The sequence below is a fragment of the Acromyrmex echinatior genome, chromosome 8 (assembly GCF_024713525.1).
Source record: "Acromyrmex echinatior isolate Ae372 chromosome 8, ASM2471352v2, whole genome shotgun sequence".
Lineage (NCBI taxonomy): Eukaryota > Metazoa > Arthropoda > Insecta > Hymenoptera > Formicidae > Acromyrmex > Acromyrmex echinatior.
In genome coordinates, this window is record NC_141859.1 from 267743 (window position 1) to 293719 (window position 25977).

At 38.6% G+C, this 25977-nt stretch overlaps 1 protein-coding gene and 1 long non-coding RNA gene across 6 annotated transcripts in view; one reads left to right on the top strand and one right to left on the bottom strand.

Annotated features, from left to right (window-relative positions):
* hth (Meis homeobox homothorax) overlaps positions 1-25977 on the bottom strand; it is a 396541-nt gene that overhangs the window by 30762 nt on the left and 339802 nt on the right. The gene's annotated exons all lie outside the window — the stretch shown is intronic.
* Positions 147-21504, top strand: LOC147908656 (uncharacterized). Its single transcript, XR_015545823.1, has 2 exons — positions 147-17549; positions 20953-21504. It is a non-coding gene; the product is annotated as an uncharacterized LOC147908656 (long non-coding RNA).

The following is a 25977-nucleotide window of genomic DNA, read 5'->3' on the forward strand; positions in this document are numbered from 1 at the left end:
AACAAATAAAACAAATCACGTTAATAAATAATTGATTTTATTTAATAATTCATAATCCAAGATAATTTTTCATACAGCAAATGTAATAATCGTTTAATTCTTAAAATATGATAATTTTTCTATATATTATATCGAATTCCTTTTTTCTTTTACTTTCATAAATTCTTCTTGCAAATATTATATTTTACATCTTTTCATTCCCTTCACGTTTTACATGCGATAATACGCAGTGTAAGAGAAGAAGATTATCTTGACGCAATTCGCTATCTTTGCAACAATCAAGAAAAAGCGAACTGCAACTGGTTCGGGAGATGAGCGAGTAAAAACGGAAAAATCCGGTAAAGAGGAAGAAAATCCTCGATACATCATTAGTCGCGTTGAAGAAGCTTCCATGTGAACGCTTTCCGAACAATAGATCTGCGGTCTGTTTCGATGTTGGTCGAAGTCCAAGAGGGTAGTAAGTTCAATATAGTATGAGATAGGAACAACCAGGGAGGAACGGTGGTAGAATGAGCGAAACACGAAGAGGAAGGGCGTACGTCAGCCGACGTCAGCGTCGCGGCGCCCTAATGGGCGCAGACGCCGGAAGTGATTGGGTTTCTGCTCGACTGACTCGAGCACACCCCCTTCCCGTCGTAGAATACTCCAGTTCCCTGCCAGAAGGGATGAGGAGGACATAAGCAAGTCCCGAAGAAGCGATGGTACCCCCTCGCTTGTTTGCAGCACATCTTTCTTGCTTAGTCTCACGTCTGGCCGACTCTCACAGGAAAATCTTATGAATAATAATTATTAAACTCTCATCGCATCTTACTCTTGTATATGGATACACATGGCCATTATCGCAGTTAAGACGCAGAGAGTGTCTATAAGTTATTCGACAAGTCACCGAAAGTCAAAAGAGCTTCGTTCGACTGAATGAGTTGGCAGTAAAGGACAAGTGATCAGCACGTACGTGCACGTAGAGGTATAGAAATAACCATAAATTATAATATCGTGTCAATCAGGGATATCTAAATACGTTGTCAATATCTACAGATTATGTACTGAAATATTTATATCAATATCGTTTTATAATACAATATATATTATATACATTCAATGTTATATTTAATATAAAACAAACATACTGATTCAACTTATCGGATTATAAATGTTCTAATAAAAGAAGAAAAGCTGCATATAAATTTTTTTAACAATGTATAAATCTTTCTTTGTAAAAGAAAGTTACATACAAATATAAAACTGTAACAAATTAATTTCTATTTATTTACATATTCAGGCAAAAATCATGTAAAAAAATTCTCTCTAACATTAAAAAATTCTGAATATAATAATGCGATGCAAATATGAATGCAATACGATAAATAATTAGATATAATCGTTTCAGAGTCAAATTCTCAACTAGTCAGACGAAAGAGTATCGTTGCGCGAATATGAAACCAAAGATCCCTCTCTGACCCCCATATACTCCCAAGTGCCTCTGATTCCTCTTTGGCGAGGTAGGCAACGTGTCACCAGCTGACTACCACTAACCACCCCCGCTTTTCCACTTTAGCAGCCACCATCGCAGCTGAAATATCGCTCGAACAATGGCACAACCTTCTAACCGAAATGAGAAAGAGAAAGAAGAGACTTGCAGAGACGAAAACGGTGAGCGAACTGCCCAAATTCTCTTCCAAGAGTTTAACCGCCTGGTCTTAGCGAAAATCAAATGGGAAACTTGGACTTGTCACGTTGCAGGGATTCTTTTTTATATGCATTTCTTTTTTATATTCATAAATATAAATAAAATGTAGTAAAACTTAACATTTAGATCAGTAATTATAATTATAACTTTATTTTGTTTGTGTTAATAAATCTTTTAATGAAGAAAAAGTGAAAATTTAGATATTGAAATTATACATATACATTTCTGAAACTTGAAACTAAAATATTCATCAAAATAATATATAATATAATATATAATTCATTACTATAATACGTTATAAAATTGTTATTTAATCGATCAAGAATCAAAAAACCTTCCCCTTTAAAGGGAAGAAACAAATTTACTCCTGAGAAAATTTAACGCGTTTGAATATACAGTAGAATGAAGAATAGGTCCAATTATTTTACCATTAAATTTTAATTTTGTAAAACAAAGATGCTATTGAAATTAGTTATCTTCAAAATAAACACAAGCCCCCAACACAAGCTCACAAGCATCTCAAAAGCCCCCTTCTTGTAATAAAGACATAAAAACAAATGATTTATAAAGTGTACAATTTTTCAATATTTTGACTATAAATATTAGATATATTTAAAAAATTATAAATATTCTTTAAAATAAAAGTATTTAAGAGAAATGTAAAAAAAATTCAAAATTCCATGTTCTTTTATTTTTTCTTCACTTTTTCAAGCTTTTAATGATCAATTTAAATTTTCATAATTTCAAAATTTTTCAAGATTTTCTGCGGCAACCTTCGTTTCTCAATACAAAAATAAGATATTTTGTTTTTGTTCTTTATATTATCTATAAAAAATGTTACAATTTTCATCGACTAAAATGAAAAACTATTAACAAATGGTAAAGTGAATCAGATGCCGAGCAGAATTGAATAAACGAACGGCGAAATCACGCTAATGAATTACAAACAGAATTTCAAAAACGTACGAGAATTATTGACGAATCGCTGACAGACGGAATTTACCTTACTTTTTACGGATATATATATATATAAAATATATTTCTGCAAGGAAAAGACAAACATACAGTATTAAATTGGAGAACGGCTGTCTCTCATATGCATTTTCAAATCGTAACTAAATTTAGTGTACTTCGAGCAAATGCATGAATAATTCCTATCTTTGTTTATATACATATATACGATATACACAATTCTCTGTACATCGATTCATATAATATTAAAAAAATTTTAAGGTAGTAAGATGACAGTAAAACAAGCTGCGAATTGATTCTTCCATTCTTTTAAAAGTCTCTTTCCATGTTTCCCCTTTGCACTCTCTCTCTCTCTCTCTCTCTCTCTCTCTCTCTCTCTCTCTCTCTCTCTCACACATTAAAAGTTGTCCAAGTATATATACTTCCAATAAAAAATTAACGATATATATAAATAATCAGCAGCACATATATTTCCTCTTTATTTAATCAGCAAAAACATTATAAGGTATGCTTTATATTTATTTCATTGCTACAATTAATTTTTAATTAATTATTGCACAATGAATACCTATAATCATTTCTAATAAAAAGATAATTTTATTGAAAGAATAGTATGCATATTTGTTAGCTAGAGAGATTTTTTTAAAATAATGCAGCAAGAAGCAAAAAGCACTAGAGAAGAACTTCCTTCATCGTTGTGCGAGTGCGTGAGTGGAGTAACGATGATTACTGTCGCGCTAGCAGCATTTACTCTCCGACGGCATTCGCAATTATCGGGGAGCTTCCATTAGTTAACTGCAGTCGATACGCAGTGCACCGGGTCCTCGCATCAAAACATCATTACTGCTCGAACACGAGAGCGCGAGAGCTGCCGTGCTCGCAGTACTATTGGTAATCAATTTCGCTCCCGTGGCGTACTACTGGTGAGAGCCGCGTTAATGTGAAGCCTCAGCGTTCGCGTCGCATTACGGGAAATCGAAAAGGCAGTCTCGTAATGATTACGCGTTAGAAAACGGATCGACTGACGTGTAGGTAGGTGAGTTGCCATAAAAAGACTGTTTTTAATTAGAAACTGAATAAGTGCGCGTGAATTGAAATAATTTTCATCGTTAAGGGAGAGAATAGATTAAAATAGGTAAAAAAAAAAAAATACTTAAGAATGGTATTGCATTATTATTATTATTAACATTATCAAAATTTATTATTATTAAACCTCGTGGAATATGTTGCTTTACTTAACGAGGGTTTCAATCAATATAGTGAAGTAATAACGGTGCAATTATTTTTATTGAATTGGACTGCTACGTACGACCAGTGGAGTTGGATTATTTATGTAATTATCCCTTCCTGCGCCATAGTTAATGAGGGAACATAGTTAATGAGGATCTGACCTCGCAATCCAATCGACAATCGATTTTTGTCTGTATAAAATTACCTCTAGTCTCACTAATGCGTTGCATCAGAGAAAACAGCCGTCATAAGCATTGCATTCCAGAAAACGAATGCTTATTAGGAGTTGGTCATATAGATAAAATATTAATATTAATAGGAACATACACTGTTTCATATCTCATATTTAAAACCTACAATTGTTATATAAATAATTTAATTATTCGTTATAATAATTATAACAAATCTTATGCTAGACAAATTGATATAATTTACTATTAGTTACTCAAATCACAGAATTAAAAAAAATATATTCTCTCTCTTTCTTTCTCTTTTAGCGATTGAGTTATAAAATAAAAGGACACAAAGCACAATGTGCGTGTGTGTGTGTGTGTGTGTGTCTGTGTGTGCGTGTGTGTGCGTGTGTGTGCGTGTCCTCTCTTTAAGTCTTTGTACGCCCATTTTTTCGAGATAATTTTATTGCATCAACAAAAAGGTAAGGTCGCCGCTTGAGCTCGCGCGATCAAACGAAGGGATATAAATCTGAGCGTTCATAAGACTAGCGTCGTGCCAGTGCATTTACGATCGATAAAATCATTTTATCCGAATATAATGCACTGGTCGATTCATATGCCGCTCCTGGCGAGTTCCTCCTTTTTTTTTTACTTTCCGTTTTGTTCTCTCTCGTGCCGCCGATCGTAATCATGATTTTATTGTACTCAGCCTGGTTACGTCTAGCCTGCACACTGATGGATCTCGTCGAAAGTGCGGAATTCACAAACGAATCGTATCCTACACAATATATAATTCCCATTCGATAATAGTTTTTTGCAGAGATCGTTGGTAAAATTGCATGGTGCATCTCAACAATTCTGGAAACTGAGACTTGCTGTCCAGATTAAAAATTTTTATTTAAGATTGTTATATATCGAATGAAACAAGTATTCAAGATTTATGCAAATATTTGCATTGCCTCTTCTTCTAATTTTAAAATTATGTGATGAAATTGTCATTGCCTATTTGAATAATAACTTTATTAAAAAGTATGTTCAACGAAAGTTAAAAGGTGAAAATATTAAAAGACGAGAGAGAGAGAGAGAGAGAGAGAGAGAGAGAGAGAGAGAGAAAGAGAGTCCTGCGACAGTGAAAGGTTTCGCATCACAGCATGAGTAAACTTGATGCTGAATTCCCGGTGGCCGCAGGGGCGTAACGATATAAACGCCGAGAACGCGGGACCGGCGATCGCGCGTATCGGATACGCATAGACGGGTTATGTGTGTCAACAAAGCGATTTAACACGCGACGTGTCACTGATAGCTCCCGCCGCCGCAGCGGCCGCATGGCTGCCTGCGTCGCATCGACGTGCTCGGCTGGACGTGTGCACCTCGGCTGCGTTTAATCTATGACTCTGCTGGAACGCTTTTTCGGAAAATTCCTATCCCGCGTACCGTCCACTTCCTCCCTCTCTATTCTCCTCTCCCCGCGTTATCCCCGAGCTTTGCTGCGTCCCCAAACCCCTCTTTCACCCCACTCCCCCTCCTTCCTCCCCCCGAAATTTATATAATTGTTTTGCCGGGATCGCCACTAAATCGTGCCGTGGAACGCGATAGCGCCGGCGCTGTTTCGCGTTGATGTTGATGGCCGCATCGGTGATCTCACCAATAAAAGGATCGAGGGGTAACATCCGCAACGCTCGATATCTGCGTATCTACCATTCGTAACATCACTTCGCCTGCCCGATGCATGCCATGCGTAGAGTCCTCCGATTTTTTCCGACACGGCAAGTCTTGCTTTGGAGCGATTGTTTTCCGGTGTGAACGTAGCACGTAACGGTTGTTAAATTCGAGATTGTCTCAGGAAGACTGACAAGTCCGGAAATAAGAAAAAAAAATCGCTTCTTTATATCACGACGTAACTTCAGATCTCTGATAAATAGGTGTATTGTTGTCAGAGTAATTTCAGCGCAACGGATCGACGACTTAAGAATTTAACGTAATGGGACAGGGTAGCGTAATCGGACACGGGACACGTTGCAGCCATTTCAGACTCCAGCCCAACCCTGAGTGCGAAACAGAACTGCTCGTTTCGTGAAAGGCATGTTATTGGGTTCACAGCTGTCGCAACCCTCGCCGGTTGTGGGGTAGCAAAGTACTCGAGTCGATTGTCACCGGCCACCTCGTCGCCGGGGTCAGACTCATCTCGTCGCCGTCGTCGTCGCCGTCGCCGTCGCGTCGTCATCGCATCGAGGGCTGATACTACCCGCTTGGGCACTTGTGCGCGTCACACCTAATACCCTCGCCATCTACTTTCCTCCATACGCTACGATCCCCAGCTATACTCCATAGCCCGATTTTCACTCCATCCCCCGAGTGGCACCCGCGCAACGTTAGAGTCGTTAGACTGAGGCGTCAGCTTGTACAGTCTCTTAAACTCTGGCTACGAAGCCACTATATGTACCAACTGCTGACGCCGTTATAAACTGCCAACCGCCCTTTCCGTCTTCTCATCTCCGTACTCGCGCGCGATATCCATGTGGATGGTAGAAATGGCGAAACTCTTGTTATCTGCATGTTATCTGACGTAGATATTAGATTAAATTCTCTAAATATTGTATATACCTATACAGAGAGAAACTGACAATACAGTCTCTTCAGTCTTTTAATTTATTTTTCAAGGTTTAGAATTATATTTTTCAGAATAATTTAGAAAACGTAATCTATTCTAATCTTAAAAAGAGATATTTATGTTTTAAAATCATTTTTATACATACATAAAATATATATGATGACTTTATCAATAAATCTTTCATAACGTTCTATCTAAAGTTGCAATTTAAATAAAATACTATTATATATAGTTATTATTGAGTAGCCGCTCACCGTCGTTTACAAAGAGAAATTGCGCGAAACCGGCAAGCAACTACCGCAGTTACCACGTCGTTTCTGGCGCAAATACGGTCGTTGTTTAGGCAGGTAATAGTATAGTCATCTCGTTACTTATACCAGAACACGCAGTCTCTGACCGATCTCGGTAATCTCCGGACGCGGTTTATCCCAGGTCTCCCGGCGCGTTTTATTTAGATTTCACGAAAACGCAGAGCATCGGATGGAAGATAAGGGGCCGTTTAGATTGACCGCTCGTCCTCAGAACGGCCCTAAAGCGCCACGTTTACCATCTCACGGCCGTGAAATCTTTTCCCTACATCTTCCTCCACCATCAGCGACACTACGAACGTATACGAGAGCATATACATCCTCCTCGAAGAGGCGAGCAGTCGCGTTTCTCATTCCGGGTTACGACTTCCTCCCTCTTGCGACCTCCGTCCTTGCTGGAGAGTGTCTTCCCATTACGACGTTCACCTCTTACAAGCGCGCGTGCTCCACATCAGGCTGTCGGAGGCCTCGAGCTTGATCCACGATCGCAATGAGGAAATCACGGTTACGATACGATTTTCGAGTTTAGAGGTAATTTAGAGGTAAGTGATGTAAAGAAATAAAATACACGTCAGTTCGAGCTGCACGGGGGAGGCAGGCTCGACATTAGAGATGGATCGAAATTTTTATCCGCGCAAAATAGAATTCGCGAGCATGGTTTATGGATTTATGCCGTGAGCGTGGGAGGATTCACGCGGTCCGGACAGTTGTTGTTTTTTTTATATATATATATATATTTGTATGGTCTTTTTCTCTCCTTTCCACAATCCCGCGCCGCACGCCTCCGCGGAGCGCACTGTACGGGCTTGGTCGTGTGCGCGGAATTTGAATCCTCTTGTAATAAAATCCGGGCTTTATGCGACGGCCTACGATATCCAGCTCGCGCTCGCGTTCGGCTCGCGCACATTTACCCGCGAAAAAGTGAAATGTATACAGGTAGGTTACATATGTACGGCCGGGGATACCTGTCCCCATTCACTTGTCTGGATATAAGTGTCGCCCGTTGCACACGAGCCACCGCATTTCGCCCGGCAGATGTAAATAATACCATGAAATCGCTACCAGATACCTATGTCTTTTTTGCCATTTTCTTCCTTTTTGCTTTCTCGTCCAATCGCGCTCCATTCACCCGCACCAATGCTTCGTGCATGGATCGTACGTCGCCAAATGCATCGACATATAGTCTTGTTAACGTAAAAATCGATATTGTGATAGTGACAATTGTAATAGCAATTTCCTATTATTACTATCGTGATATAAAATGATTGCATTACAATTAGAAAATGATTAAAAATAATAATATCTTCTCCTATTAACAAAATTATAATCGTATAATTTACTTTATGGAACCCATTCTCTTTATTCGTCTCACATTGCAATGTACAAGCTTTCTTATAAGAATGTAATTCCTCGAAATGGCACGTACCTTATATTATAAAACAAATATAATGGAAAAATCCAGTCAAGTTTAGCATGTGACAAGTACGTACCAATGCTGACGAAAAATCAATTCTTTATCGACTCGATTGCGAATATCTGTTCACTTTTGTCGTAGCACTTATGTTCGTCATGCTTATATACTGCCTGCAAGATGAAAAAAAAAGAAAAAGAAGATAAAAAAAGAGAAAAAAATGGAAGGTAGAAAGCAAGAAGATTGCAAAGATTGGCGGAGTCCTGCAAGTCTTCCGGTAATTTGTAATTCGCAGGTGGGAAGCGAGGAGATCCAAGATAGCAGGAAGATTTAGTAGAGATGAGCATGGTCGGCGACATGGCGTCGCTTGTCTGAGGTTTTTGCGGGCGATGTACCGATGTCATGTGTGACTTTAACGAGAGGAAATTTAGAACCATGTGATGCAATTCTTTGCATCATTCAACATCGTCCATATTACAGTTTAATAAAGATGTAAGATTAGTTCGTGTTTCTCTCTGTATTTTATGATCTTCATATTTGACGAAATGATTGCGTCAAGTGTGTGCAAATAGAATTAAATTTTTCTATAATTTATAACCGATTAAAGTCTTCTTATGAGAAACAATTATATCTACTACACAACATCTACTAAACTAACTAAATCTATCTAATTTTGTAATTTTATTTAACTAATTAAAATTCTACATGTTATATTATGGCGAATTATAACGAACAACCTTTTAAAATAGAAAAATCATGCTCAGCCTCGAATAACATAATCTCTCATTAACTGGCACAAATTCACGTCGTACGTGATGTAGGACTAGCAGTGCAACGCAGCATCCAGGGTGGCGTATAATTACTCGGAATAGGCGGGGGTGCAAACGTTGATAGCGAAGTCGAAGTAAATCGGATTACTCGGATATCATCTGCGTAATGTATGTATGCAGGCATGTATACACGACGGCTGTATATACAGGATGGTGCGCGGCAGGAAAGGGAGGACGACGGCAACAGTATAGTGACGGCGGTAGGGTACGCTTCTCTGCTCGAGGGAAATAAGGGTGGTGCGACCCGGGAGATAAAGGGTGCACCGAACGGGCGGAGGGCGCCCTGGCTACGACATGTTTTTCTAGACAATTTGTTCGGCAACATTAATCACCGAGAGCATCGCGAGACGCGGGCGTTAGTAGAAAGGGGTCGTTGTCGTGGAAAACGCTACGATCTTTGCTATTCTTTGCAAGCGGTATATCCTTTCGGCGCATATTATGTGGGAAACCAAAGAGAAAGGAAATAAAATTTCGCGTTACAGATAATCAATATAATTAAATAATAATAAACAAAAAGATAAATTTCGCGCGATTGTCCTGCACCGCACGCTCTTGCAAAAAAGAGTCACACGTTCTTTTCACGGATCGATCAAAATTACGTTCTCGTATACGTGGAGAATTAGTGATTCGGAGAGAATGGGTTCCCGCTGGTTCACGAAAATTACGTTCCTTATCGAGCGTACGCTCGTAACTTCAGATTAATCCGCATTTATATTTTAAGCCGCGTGCCCCAGCCACGTATTCGAAGCGCTCGCTGCAGCGACGTCGCTTCCACCGCCTCCTTTACTTCCACGCAAACTACGACGCAACACACAATACCGTGAGATGATTATCTGGAAAACTAATTTCGCCGACGCGCGTGTTGTTGCTCGCCACTACCCTCTACCGTCCGTGCATTGCCCTTCAACTCCCTCGCTGTTGCATCGCAGCTTAGATCGACGCAGCTGAAGATGGCGGACAACGAGGAAACGGATGGGACATTGTTGCAATCAAAATAGAGAAAGAAATGATTGGTCGTGTTTCCAATGGTTCTTTCGCCCCCACTATTCGCCCCTATTCGTTGTGCTCTTTCACTCTTCTCACTTTATCTATTAATTAATAAAAGTTAATAATTTAGGCATTAATATTCTATATTAATTACATTTTTACAATGTCTCACATGTTTTTAACTCATTTTATTGTTTTTAACATGTTTTCTCACATTATTTCTTCAATTATAGAATTATTTCTTATTTCTTTCTATAAGTTGAATATTAATATGAGGCTAAATATTAATTATTATTATATATATATAACAAAAATATTAAAATCGCATTTGAACTCTTTAACAGAAATTTTTGACTTGAATTCTTGATGCGCGATGCTGCTTGACAATAAAAGTAATCTATCTTACAAAATATATAAATACCAATTACTTATATTAAAAATGTATTCCATATGATTGCTTCTCGCTGATATATATATATATATATGTGTATATATATCTCCAGTGGCATAACGCACTGTAATTTCCAGTAGAGTCCAAAATGGGCGTGCGTGAGAGCTCACAAATTTCAACATGTATGACACTTGTACGCAGCGCGTGCAAACCGCGTACGCACGTTCGGTACGAGGCTATTTGTAATTTTCATTATCTTAGCGTAAAGGGGAACATTTAAGCGTCGCGGCACGTAGAGAGTTAATAGGCAAACCAGTCCTTTGGGCATGGGAGCGCAAGGTTCGTTTTTGGGGGTCGATACTACGAATTGTCTTTCTCCCTCGTACGCTCTAGTTCTTCTACTTGTTCTTGTGATTGAATATATGCAGTGAAGACAGGGATATTCCTATATACGGCTTAAACATCACAGATAACGTATTCTTTCTGACAAAAGTAAAGAACGAACATTAATGAATATCTAGGTTACGATTATTACTGAAATATTATTATAACTTGAAATATCAGATTATGTGTAGATTATGTGTTTTGAAAAAGAAAGTTTACTCGCAGCGATAGGACATTGTTTCAAATTTTCTCATTAGTATTACGTTATAATAATTGAAAAGTTATAAAATTTGTTATAAGAATTCGTGGTAATCCCCAACGGTGTTCAAGATAATTATGCGGTCCTCGATAGCTGGCCATTCCTGTTTGTTGATTCCAAGCGCGACGCCAAATGTCGTTTTCGGACGTAACAACAATTTCCCAAAATCTGACGAAATTGGCCCCTAAGGCCGAGGGAACGGGAAACTATGGACGGCCACGTAACGGCGTTTATTGGCTGCTTTAAGGCCGTTTCTATGCGCGACACATTGTCGCTAAATAACGCACAAAGGCCGGTTTGCTCTCCGATATCCTTGCAGTCTCCAACCCCATAGCTCCAAGCGAGACTCCAAGATTTCTCCATTGCTCGCTCTCTCTCTCTCTCTCTCTCTCTCTCTCTCTCTCATACACACACAAACACACAAACATACACACGGTACATCGCATATTCTCCATGTCCGCGGGTTTAGTCGTCGACATAGTGTGGTTGCTTGTATAATAGTATGAAATATGGTGGAACGCGCCTCGACCAATATGCGGACCAACGCAGATTCAGACAAGACGATTGTCTGGCAAACAATCTACTTTTCCATGAAAAAGGAAGAAAGGAAAGAGAAAGATAATGTAATATAATAATTGGAATAATTTTGCAAGCCATCATGCAATATTGATATATTGATATAAATTATAATATAATCGGTTATTTTATATTATAAAATAAAAATGTAATAAATAATTTTCGAACAATTTTATTATTAAATAAAGTAACAATGTATTCATTTTATAGCATTCTCAAATCAGAAAAATTGACATCTTTATAAAACGTAAAGTGTACAGAAATAAAATTATTACTAATTTACTCAACATCTTTTCCAAAATTTATTATACATTTATAATATTATACATAAAGCAATTTACGAATATAAATTAATAATATTTTGGTAACAATCAACTTTTATTCAAGTGATTGAAAATCAGTTATATATAGAAATCATTATCCTAATGAAATGGCTTAAAAACATATATATTCAGAGAGACAAAGAACCGCGACACGTATTCGGGCCGCCATCACGGCGCAACTGCGCCATTCCGGTACATTAGGAGCAGAGCATAAAGCAATTTTCTGTCCATCGTCCCTCTTTACCGTGCATCGTCGAGGACGCAGAATTACTCACACGTAACACGCATCGGACGGACACACAGACGAGCGCATAACGGCGGGGTGACTATGAAAGGGTCGAACTCACTCATCCCTCCATTCCGCACCGCCATGTTAAGCGTATAGCGAAGGGGTAATTCTCATTTGGGTGTAATCGCGCTCGCAAAACTCCATCACACTTTCCTAATAGAGCCCATGAGGGAACACGCGAGGCGAATAGCTCTTCGCGCGCAACTGTTATATCGACTTTGACATTATATTTCTATGCTCCGTGTAGAGATGCAAAAAAAATGCTACTGAAAAGTTAAAACATCAATACAATAATAGGATTCATCATTAAATAAATTGAATAACAAATCGAAAAAGTGTATCATTAGCTAGGAGCCTGCGCGGTAAGCAATGCGCATCTTGATTTGACTTATTGTTAATTTATATTGCTTGTGTTTAATATTACTTCTTCATTGAGATGATGATATATATCAATAAATGTTTCGACTCAATATCGGACCACTCTTAGTGTACAAATCAGTTACAAATTGTAGGTATCTTAGATTTTCGTAAAGTTATAAGTTTGTGTGCTTCTCTAAAATCTCGAGCCCACTTATGTTCATTATTTGTAATAAAGTAAGTGTCGTTCACAATCAATTGCCAAACCTAATTTATAACTGATTTGTTACATAAATATTAAAAATGACCCGATATTGAACGTTTGCATATCATATCGATGAAGAAAAAATATTAAATTAAAACAAATCCAAGGTGCGACTATTACCGCGCCACACGGTTCTCCTAACGGTTCTTTTTCAATTTGTTATTTAATTTGGAAAGTTAAATAAATAAAAAGTATTCCAAGTACATATATTCAATAACATTATAAGCTACGAACAACTGAGCTACTTGTTCATACTGCGCAAAAAGAATTCAATAATTGTATATGATAATTTAGTTTTGTAAAAAATAAAATTTCTCAAAACAAATTGATAAGCAATCGGTTTAATAAAATTTATATTCAAACCGCGTGCGCTTTCGTGCACTTACAACGGAAATTTACAACCGCGATCTACGATATTCCTAAAACCTTTCTCAGATCAAATTTCGATGAAACTATCCCATAACTATCGAACTGCCGTTTTCGCCGGCAATTTCATTTTGAAAAACCGAGCGTTGGAACAGCCACACGTGCTGCACCCGCCGTTCATGCGGATTTTACATATTTCTTTCGTAGAAAACTCAGTTTTCGCGATAGCGTAAAAAGGAGGCAGGACGCAGGTGCGGCGAATTCAAGATCGAGATTATCGAAGAACCAAACCGGAAACCGGTATCCTAGGCACGGAGCCTCCTCTATCACTCCATGCGAAGAGGGTTACCGTTGCCGCCGCCATTGCTCGTACAATGTTGTACGTAGCAAACATCCGCGCGCAGTTTCCGGAACGCTGCCTGCCCTCCGCTGCCAGTTTCTCCCCCTCCCCCTTCTCCATCACGTCTGCCATCACATAACTCCTTCTCCTTACCGTCTATAACCGAATTCAGCATGGGAACACGAAACACACGTCCACGAAGCGGAGGAGACTACGTCCCAGGACCCGAAGATAATCCCGGTTAACGATTGCTCCGGCAATTACACTGTTGGATGAGATAACGGGAAGTCGTTATTCGAATTTCTCCAAGAGACAGCGACATCTGAGCGATCTGAGAGATTCGCGATTGGAGACTGAAATACATGTTTAGAAAGATATCGTTGAAGGTCACGGGTGATGTACTTAAACATTTATATCTCGCTATTGAATTTTAGATAATAGATAGATGGAGAAGTTGAAAATTCTATCTTTGCAATAGCAATCCTATTATAACAATGATAATATTTTAACTTATAATTGTAATATGAATATTTCAAAATTATTAAATTATTTAAGTAAGTAGTCTATTAATTAAAGCATTTAACATTGTGCAATGTGAGATATAAAAACGAATATTGTATATACTTAAACGGATATATTTAACATTTTATTAAATATTGTTATACCGTGCCAATTACAGAATAAGTTTTTCTTCTCTTAATTTAATATATTGATGTTTCAAACATATAATATAATATAATATAATATGTCAGCTTTTTAGTTTTCCACCGATTCCGTTTTCCAAAAAATTATATACCATACTAAACAATAATTTAGGAAGAGTTATGAATATTGTGGATAAATTTTATATTATTAATATTTCGTAACTATGGTACCCTCTTTTTTATCAACTAGAGAACTATAAGAAGATTTGCCAGAGGGTTCTGCAAGAAGGAATAATTTTAATGCATGCAGTTTACATCGCGCGAATAAATAGGCGAGTTCGGCTGGTCGGGGATGGCTTAGTTGCCACGATGGCACACCTGTGGAGCAAATTTACGAAATGTTTACGACCGTCTAAAGGGGCGTCCGATCCCGGTCCTTTGCCATCCCCGAATGTTGTCCCTCCGAGCGCACAATGCCGCGCCATTCGCTATTATTACGTCGTTGTTATCACCACCTCGCGGAAGCAACGGAGATCCTTCCTCTTTTCATCTATCGTTTGCTCTTCGCCTCGCTTGTTTACCTCTCTTTTCTTTGTACTATACGTTCATATCTGTATTTCATCTCTCTGCAATCTTCCGAGCAATTTAAAGCTTTTCCGCTTGTAATGAATATAACATTGATAACAAAATATTTCTCGCGCAGATTATCAATCTTCCAACGATATGATGTTTTTTATTTATAGGAATACCTCGGTGAAGTACGATCGACGATAGTTCGCCGAGCAAATTAATCGCCGTTCGTTACTTAACAAAGTATGCTTGCGCTTACAATTGGATTTTATTTATGGATTTTATTCAGAATGTATATAGGTATATCAATTACAAAAGGCGTGCTCGGAAAGCGCGAGAAGATTGGCCCTCTTCCTTCGACTCTCGGAGCCGACCTGACCTCCCTCTCCTTTCATCCTGAGTTATGAATGTTCCCAATTACATCTTAAAAGCTGTGCTCCATTAATTTTCACAGCTGCTGCCGCTTAATTGGGAACCCGGGCCGATAATAAACCCTGGAGCTTGCACCCGGGGCCCACTACTGCGTTTATGGCCTGCGAGAGTTCCACGGGATTGCCGTCTTCGCAGACGATCGCATCGATCGACCACTAGTTTACCCTTGTCGCTCGCTGTCGTTTTCCTTTACGACTCTGACCTTGATTCGGGTAGACGTCAGTAGGGTAACCGCGGAACTTGATGTCGACGTTGCTTTCAGAGAATCGATAATAGACGGTATCCGTACATCCGCGAGCACGAGAGCGAAACATTTGGTCTACGTCGCAGGAGATGTCTCATTTCTAATCGCATGCGAGAATCTCGTTACGACCTCACAGCCATCACTCGTAGGCTACTTATGACTTTTATGATCGCAACGTTTCATTCAAAAAAACCCGATGTATTACTATGATTCTCGGAAAACTTAATTGACAAATTTGTCACGACGATTGTTCAATGGCGCATCGAAAAGATTGTTAACTTTCTTCTAATTAGTCAACATCCGTGAACATTGCAGCAGCGCGAATGTCTCGAGTGATGTCTACTGTTAAATCGATAATAAAACTAAATCTATATTTGCAGAGGATTTATAGAGCGTATTCAATTTATCGATGACGACATTGACGATTTCCCAATCATAAGTAAGAATTAAGAAAATATTCGAATGCATAACATTATCGCTTATTAGTCTCGACTATCGTATATTTAACGTGTGTATACTAGACCTTTTTTTCTTTTAAGGTTGCTTGATGACTAACAAATTTATGATATCAAAATATACTTCCACGCAGCTGCATGAGCGAGAATGATTACGTTTGCATAAACACGTAATGATTCGATAGTGGCGACGATGAGCTAACATCCATAATAATATTTCACATATTTTTACAGCGTTTCTCCAAGGAGGTCTGACCGATCAAGGAGTCGGGATAAATTCGACATGGTCATCGTGGCATCGACCATCAAACCGGTATTAAAAATAACTGATAGGGTCATGGCAGCGATTTGCATGCACTTGGGCTGACTGCATCTCGTATGGAAAAGAAAAAGAGAAAGAAAACGATGATAGCGCTAGCTAACACGCGCGAGCGTCGAGCTTAAACCATCATCGCATACCTGCTAATACCGGCAATATCTTTGTCGCGGTATGCTGAGGCCGCAGTGAGAGAGAGAGAGAGAGAGAGAGAGAGAGAGAGAGAGAGAGAGAGAGAGAGAGAGAGAGAGAGAGAGAGAGAGAGTCCGAAGACAAGTTCGAACGTCGTAGTGCAACTTTGTGCAAGAACATGGAAGCTTCGCTCGTCTCTTTTCTCTTTCGCTCTTTTTCTTTGTTGAACATACGTTGGCAGTGCCGCGTTCCACCCACCGTCGCTGCAACTTCTCCGCCGCGCCGACTCGCAAAACGTCTCGCGGTAATATTACCCAAAGCAAACGACCAGGTAAGCCGTAGTCGCGCCACCCAAGTGGACCTTGTTAGCGCGGATATCCTCAGAGATACACCACCCAGAAACTGGAGGAGTGTATAGCGTATACTGAAGCGCGTAAAGTAACGAGAGAGGAAGAAGTGCGATGTGGTTGACCGTGAGTAAACGAGAAAGTGTGCGGAAGAAATAAATAGAAATCCTTTTTGTAGCTTCATTATTAAAATAAAAGGTAGCGTCATCACACTTTTCCTAAATAGAACGGATTGAGTCAATGAATATTTTCTAGTTGATCACCTTCACGGTCTTCTTAAATGAAAAATTCTTTTTCAAATCATAAATAATTACAACAGCATTTAATAACGAAATATTTTTCTAATACAAATATACAACGTTGATTAGTGGTCGTTTCAAGCACGATATTTATCTCAGAAATTACGGAAAGAAATAGCGAGTTTCTAGTCAAAACACGCTTCTTAGCGATTTCGACTTGTCATTCCAGTCACTTCGCACTGAATGGTAAAGTCTGGAAAGATGGACCTAGGTTGGGAGGTTCACCGGCGGGGTTATGGGAACGAGAAGTGGGCGATAGCACGGGACCCGTTGGTGATGCATAGGTTGTCGAAGGTTGAGTCATGTGTCATTGGATCGGCTCCGAATCGGAGAGTGGCGTATGCCGTTGGGGTAGGTATATTCGATGGCGAAGCTTTCTCCCCTATGAAATAAGAAAAGCAAGAGCTAGTCGGGCAGGACGTAAGATAGAGCGAGAAGACGATAAGGAAGTTAGAAGGAGGAAAAGAAAAGCAATGAAGGTAGGAGGAATCGAAGGGATGGTGGGGCAATGGTCCGTGAACCACCGCCATGGCGTAATGACGCGGCTCTCCTTTCAAAGATTGCATCGCAGGAAAAGCTCCGTGCGGAACTACCGTCCCCTCTCTCCCGTGTCCTCCTCCTCTTCTTGTTCCGGAACACCCTCTCCCCGAGCGAACGACCTCTTGGTTTCTCCTGCAGGAATCGATACGATGGCTCCAGGAATCCGAAGGATTTTACGTTAAAATACTGTAGAAAATAATGGCCCGATATACCTTCCTCCAATGCGTGATAGCGCTTTATTCGCTCTCGTCGCGTTTCATTCCTCCCTCTTTCTTTCTTCTTACATCATCATCCGTTTTTTCTCTCGACATCATCTCGCTTCTTTCTTCTCATTTTCTTTGTACGTCTGGATTGAAATTCTTCGATCGAATTATCATGCACCGATATAGTGCACCATCCCTCTAATTGCATCTCCATCTCGATCGACTCTAACTGGAGAAAAAATTGATAGAAAAGCAATGCATTCTATGCATTCTAGGGAGATAGCAGGATACGTACTGGATGCAAGATATTTTCGAAACAAGTGGATGGACTATAAGAAAATTATTTAGAGAAATTTGCGAGTATGTAATCTTGCAATCTTATAAAGCACAATTATAAACAAAAAAAAAGAAGAAAAAGAGCAAAAACGACTGAATAATAAGATAACACAGCCAGGAAAACTTTTAAAACGATTATCGATTTGATCCCGTCCAGGAGTCGTACCTAGTTCGTTGTATTTAAAGTTATAAAAACCAATTTAAAAATTCGGCTATCCAGGCTGTTCTGCCTTCTCTCTGTCACGTGAGAAATTTGCTGCCTCGAATAGAGACGAAAGTCTCCAAAGATAATCCCTCAGTCTTACAATTAAAAAAATCAATTTTGTGTGCGTGCGTGCGCGCGCGCGCGCGCGCGCGTGTGTGTGTGTGTGTGTGTGTGTGTACACATACAAAAGAAACGGAGGGAGGAGGAAGGAGAGAGAGAGAGAGAGAGAGAGAGAGAGAGAGAGAGAGAGAGAGAGAGAGAGAGAGAGAGAGTGAAAGAGAGAGTGAGCGAGCGAATGAATGAGACAAATATATATAAACATAGAGATCCAGACAACTGACAAAAAACTGTTTTTTTTCTTTACTCCGAAAAGTGCCTTCAGATTTGCGATGTCAAAATTTTTGCATCTGTCAAATCTTTTAATGTTAATTTTAGAATTATTGCTTTCTTCCTTTTTCATTTGGTAACAATAGAATAATTTCTATTAGTTGAAACAGCATAACATTTTATTTTACCTATTCCTTCTTTTCTAGAAAATATATTTAAGTAAATAATTTTTCGTATGAAATATGATTATTATTATAAAATTATTATAAAATTGCATATTTTAAAAATCATATGTTGGAACGTTTGAATAATGAAATTTCAAATAACTTTCTCTTAACTGTTAAAAAAAAGTCAGAACTATTTTTAAAAAAGTCATTACACAAATAATAAAGGCTGAAAGATATCTCATATTCGTTCTCAATCTTTGTGTCTTGGACATACAATAATAAACTCCTATTCTCGGCTGAAGTTGCCGTTAACCATTTTATGTACACGTGGTGGCTTCTGGTTTAACTGTGAGATGTTTATTTGCGCTATCTATCAAGTCCAAGGTAACAGGACTGTCGTAGAGTATTTCTCGAAGGTAATTACTTAGGAAATCGAAAGTGACGTCTTCGTGAAGTGCGCTTACGCGCTGGTAAAACTAATTTTTACCTCTTACCACACCCGCAACGTTATGAAAAATTACTATACTGTAATTGCTTGCTACGTTAAATCTAATCTAAATGCTACTCGTTAAACAAAATTTATTTTTTTAAATTTATTTATCAAGTTACGAAAGATATAAAAGAAAATCGCTCTTTGTAATATCCAAAGGAAGTTATATCTAATTTATAAGTAACATTGACTGTATGTATTATTACAAAATATTGAACATGTCATTTTTGAATATTTTATATATACACATATATATATATATATATATATGTATTATACATACATACATATATTAAAGTGTAGTATACAAGATCAATTCGATAAAACAAATTCACACATAGATTTTTTCGATCTGTCCAAACAACTATTTGCTCGACTACTTATAAGTAAATTAATAATATTAGTAAATTTAAAAAATCAAGCTGGTGCTTAATAAAATAAATATAAAATAAATAAATTATGAAGGTATATAATTTACTCCTTTTATAAAAAAGAGATGTTATTGTAGACTCCTAAATTCTACTATTTCAGAATTAATTTTCGCGAGTAGGTGATCGATCACTTTCATTTCCTTCGGCTTATTCTAGAGTTTCTCATGTTAGCACATACAAAGATCTCCGCATTTCCCGGTGCAAAAGAAAATTGAGATCATGAATGAGTTCATGCTACTGTTAATTTATGAAAAGTAGGGAGCCGAAATTTATAATCCATCACGGCTATCTTTACGTTTTAGGCGTTATCGACATTAACCGAATTGAGGGTTTTCCGTGTTTACTCGCGAAGAGATAAAGTGTCTGCAATATATCAAGAATGAAATGTCAGCGTGCCTGTTCTCCTGCGTGCGAGCATTTTTATGCATGCGTTATATAAGTTGCATGCATGTATAAATTACACGCTTTCATTTAGTGGTGTGGACTCGATACACAGCTTCTCGATGTACGTATCTTATTTCATTACAAAATTGCAAGGGAGAGCAAAGTAATCACATGCGCGCACGCAAGGAATCAATCATGATGGCAATGACATCGCGCGACAAATGCAAAAATAATGATTCAAAATTACCAATAATACGATAACTTTGTTTTTTTTTTTTACTACTATATTGGAGATCTCCAACTTACAATCGTTAATTAATGGAAAAATATTGATTTTCAGAAACTCTCTAAACGCCTCAAAGAGACGATTGAAATACTGTCGTCTTTGCTTTCAATTTACATATCAATGTTAAAAAATGAATTTTAAAATTAAATTAAATTTTAAAAGATTTAATCGACTCAGTCAAAATTAAATTTTGTCTCAAGTAACAAAATCTGTATATTAAATATCAAATTTTGATAAAAAAAAAAATTAAAATGAAGTGAGAAACAAAATGCAAAATGCGACTTTGGATAGAAAAGACACGCGTGTAGTCATGGGATATAGTCAGGACAAACTGAAACTTTAATCCACGTATTTTCAAAGTTTTGCATTTCGTTCTGTTTTGCAGGGCAGTTCGTCATCTCGCTAGATCCGCAGTCGGGCATGGAAGACTAGCCGGGACGTTGGCGGAGGTCGAGGAAGGAGAAGGACGAGGACATAGAGGATGGTACTACGGGGTTGGGAAGGTTCGATGGGAAGAGCAGGTTGTGGAGAGATGAGGCAGGCAGGCAGGCAGGCAGGCAGGAGAAAGGGGGTGGCAGCGTGTTTGCAGATCCTCTATCGGGTGCTTCAGCCCCCGATTCGCCGTTTCCCCCGTTCACCAGCAGCTCTCGCGCTCACCACCACCTCCTCTACCCTCTACCTCCATCCACCCCTGAAGCGCGCGGATGGTTTGGGGTAGAGCGGCAGGCGGCGCGAGGCAGATAAGAGAATTGCACTGTCAAGCCGGAATGATATATTTGACCAACATTTCCATATAACCCCGGCAGAGGCGCTCTCGCGTATCACGCCGCTCTCTTACTCTCGTATTCTTCGCCTTCTCTCTCTTCCCTCTTCTATTTCCTCCCTTTTCCTCCGTCGTTTTCTACCCCTTCTTTTCTCTTGGCTCACTGGCGGCGGCCAGCTCGTACTCTTATTTTCTCTCGTTCTTCGATTCCTCTCATTCTCTCTATTTCTCGATTCGTTTTAGCCTTCCTTATGCACTTTTTCTCTTTCTCTTCCTCGCGCATGATTCGTCGTGTTTTACCTTCTTTTATTTCTCTAAAGCCCGCTTCTATTTCCCTTTCCCTCGCTCTTCTCTTTTTCGACTTCCCGCTGTAACCGCTGCAAGCGAGAGACGCTGTGAAATTACGTTTGGGGTCAGCGCGCTTATTGACAGTTTTATACGCCGACATTCTTATTGCAAATCCGCTCATTCCACCGTGAAGTAGCTACACCGGTAAAACGGGAAAGAAAAATCTTTTATCGGTGTTATGTCGGACCAACAAAATTCTATTTTCGAAATAAATTTTATCGACAAAACAATGCAATCTATTAAAAATACAACTCAGAGAATGTGTTAATAAATATCAAGTAAAATATTAACTTATTTAGAATAAAATTTGTTTCGACAAAATATCGCAAATTATTATTTACTAAAATAATAATTCGAAATAGAGAAATATAATATAAGAAATCAAAATAATTAGATTCTATGTAACAAATAAGAAAATTGAATTATAGCATTAAAAAAAAAATCAAATAGCAGAAGCTTATCTTAATAATCAAATAAATATTAAATAAGTTTGTGTCAGATAATGAATACGGCAAAAGATAATGGAGATGCAATCAAAAGACTAAAAAAAAAAAATTGTTTAAAAATGAAAAAAAGTTGAAAGGTTTCAACAAGAAGGAGCGCAACGATGTCATCGGGCTACTCGTAAAGGAAACTATCCTCATCTCCTTCATCTCTTTTTACGCGGAGATGTATGAGAAGTACACGCTCCTTGCTTTCAGAAACAACAGACCTACACAGCGCCAACGAGTTATCGCACCGTGGATAAGAGGTAATACAATTTAGATAATTAAACAGATATCAGGCAACCGTTATCTGATGCGCTAAATGTAAAATAGCTTCTGTGTTAGATCTCACGTTAATAAAACTTTTAGTTCCTCGAAAATTATGTTTTTATACATATTTACGAAGATGTTAAATTTCGTAAAACGTACCGAAGACATAGGATAATCAATTAACCAAATAGGATAATCAAATTGCATTGTGTGACAAGTGTCTTAACGAGTGCTTCCATGGTCGGCATTCAAAATTAATCGATAGCAAGTTACCGGGTATTCGACCAGTTGTAATTAATTCATTCGAATTTCTTTATCGAGTGAATCAGATCGAATTCAAACAGAAAAAACTAGCTTACTGATTGTGAGACTGGCCGAGTCATTATGACGAGGTGCTTTGTTTTAACATCTCTCACCAACGATCTGTCACTTGTATATATGTATAATTTTTGAACTAATACGTATTTATTTTACAGATAAAAAATTCTTCTCCAGAATTAAAATATAGACGTTAACGCAGTCCGAGTTAAATAATTTTATATGAAAAATAAACAAAAATTGTTGAATATTATAGTTTTGTTATCGACTTCTGTCAGCTCGTAACTATATTTGCTTTATATAAAAGTTTCATATTTTGTACGTATAAAATAAGCTTAGTCCAGGCTAAATATTACACAAAAGAACAATATTGTGCTTTTAGAAATGAGCTTAGGAGCTTTAGTATACAAGAAAAGAGTACATGAAAATTTCGTGTTATGTATGCGTACGACATTGATGTAGTAGTATGTAATAATCTATCGATATTTTATAAGCTGTATATATCTATGTGTTGTAAATCATAAATGTGTAAGCCGATGAAATAGCGATCCCATTTAATTTCGATCGTCACTCTAGCATCCCCTTAAGTAAGCTAAGAGATTACACAAGGTGTAACGTACAAAAATTAGGTATGTATTACTACGTTTCGTAAATACACGACAAATCAATAATATTTTTAAAAGATAGTTATTTAAATTAACAAAATTAAATTACCTCAAAGTTTTATGTTTTATTCGTTGTGTCTGCTGTCTAAACTGTTACAAACTAAGAAGACTGAAACAATATCACAGTTAAAAACGAAAATTATTTTATTTCATTAATTTTCGGATATGATATGAAATTATTTTTTATTCGTCTCTTCCATTATTGTTATACGTGCGAAGGAAAAAAAGAATAGATTGAGTTTCTAGTCTCGTATTATGGATGCATGCATTGCATACATATATGGCGAATAACGTGGATAGTGGCAGCGATTTGTCAAAGCCGGCGTGGCGCCTGTCACTCGCCTCTTTACTGAGCGATCGTTAACGAAAAGAAGAAAAGGGCGGTCCGATCGTTCTCCAAAAGGAAAACAAAGAGGATCTGGATGTACGGCGATATTATCTTCTCTATACCGCGGCGCAAGCTCCCCGCAGCACGGACCTGGGCCCCCCAGCGGGCTCTGCGTGTGTTAATTTGAATCGAGAGAGATTACGCAGAGGCACCCCGTAGAGCGCAGCCATTTTGTATCAAAATGTCGATAAAGGAAGTCAGTGGTCTCGGTCTCCGACGACGACGACGACGACGACGACGACGACGATGGTATACGTCTCTCTGATTACGATCCGTCGCCTAATCGTCGGGTTTCGTGCCAGGACGAATGACGTGATCTCCGTGACTCCGTCGCGGTTGATATCGGTAACTTCTTTTTACATTTATGTTCCAGAACATGCAGCGAATGTAAAATTATTCCAATCGATAAGCGACGAACGCTTACGGATTCTCAGTGACTGATATCTGTGACAGACGTACGCTGTATTTCTACACGTACTTGGATAATAGTAGTATAGTACAACGATAACTATGTAATATGTAATGTATTCATCTCGTTCACAATATTAATCATTAAGATAAAACTATATAATTATAATATTTGCTCCTCCTACTTGCTGGCGTACGAAACATTATTAGTGTAATTTATTAGCATAATTGAAACGAAAATCGTTCGCGCGGTTTGATAAAACATAAAAAGTTTGATGTCAAACCGCTTTGAGCTCGAAGCTGCACACTTTCTTTTGTTAAAGAGAAGATATTATACCGATTGTTATTGTGTCGTGTGTTAATCTATTTTTCTCGGCGCAATTTCAAGCAAACGTTGCTTCATGCGAGAAAGGATCGATCTCTAGATCGGAACTGGTACGATAGAAATCCATCCCGAAGAACGTGGTAAAGGTCGACAGGAATTTAGTCCGAAGTTATTGGAGTTCCCATGTAGTACGTAGAGGCTCTACATACGAAGCATACCACGGTGGAGCTGGTGTTGGCGGATACCTGCGGACGTTGAACCGTAACCCGAAGAGATTTATTCGAGCAAGCGGATAGGCAGTGCCGAAAAGAAAAGAATACAAATTCAACAAGAATTTTTCCGATTCCCGCTAGCATTTTCAGTCTCGAAGAACAAAACGTGAGGCCGCATCGAATTCTCTTTGGATCTCGTCTCCCGACGATGAGAGATTTCACGGGACAGCTACAGGAAAGAACATTCGCAAGAGATATGCGCGTTATATCATTGTCGACATCGTGTAATTCTACTCGACCGTACGCGATGCGCTCTCTTCTTTTTCCACATGGTGACTCTCTACACTTCATAAATATCTCTGAATCATCGTCGTTGTCCCGCTCGTAGTTCTCGAAATGCATGGCTAAAACGTATCCGTAACGTCGCATTTGTATCTCCGATGTCGGTGTTTAATGAGACCGCGATTTTCCCAATCGTAAAATTCAGGGGAATTATTGTTCACAGTTGCTAGTAGTCGACCGAATCGACTAGAAGCATTAATATTCCATAATGATGGTTGTTTCAGGAGTTGAGTTACACTCTAATAATAATAATAATAATTCCATGTGTGACATTTTACGAATACTTTAGTCAATAAAATAAAACAATATAAAATCATGACAAATAATCATATTTTTAATATAATCGTATGAAATATAGACATAAATCAACGATCATATAAGCATCACAGCTTTAAACGAATTCACGGTATTCTCATCGATTTAAATTTAATCGATCAGATATTCTCCCTGTAGGCCATATATCTCCATTTCGTTCTCCATTTCGCCACGTGAAAGATCGATCTCCCGAACCAGCCGTAAGTTCCAACACACACAGAATGGTCGGTGAGCGTAACGGCGCATAGGACGCGCGATTTCCCGATTTCGTATTTCCTGACGATACGCGCGCGAGCAGAGTACGTATTGCGGATACGCATCATGTGCACGCACGCAACAGCACGGGCAATCAAATGCTCGTCGGACCGTCTCGCGCTATTTGTCTCTGCGGAAGACGAGAGCGAACGCCGCGCCGAAGCGACGCGAAGCGATGCGGAGTTGTTGCCGTGCCGTGGTCGGTCCGGTGCGGCGAACGCGAGCGACACACCAATTGTTTGGTACACGCCCGATTAAACGATCATTGTACGATTCCGCGATGTGAGTGCGCCGGTTGCGTCGACGAACGACAGTA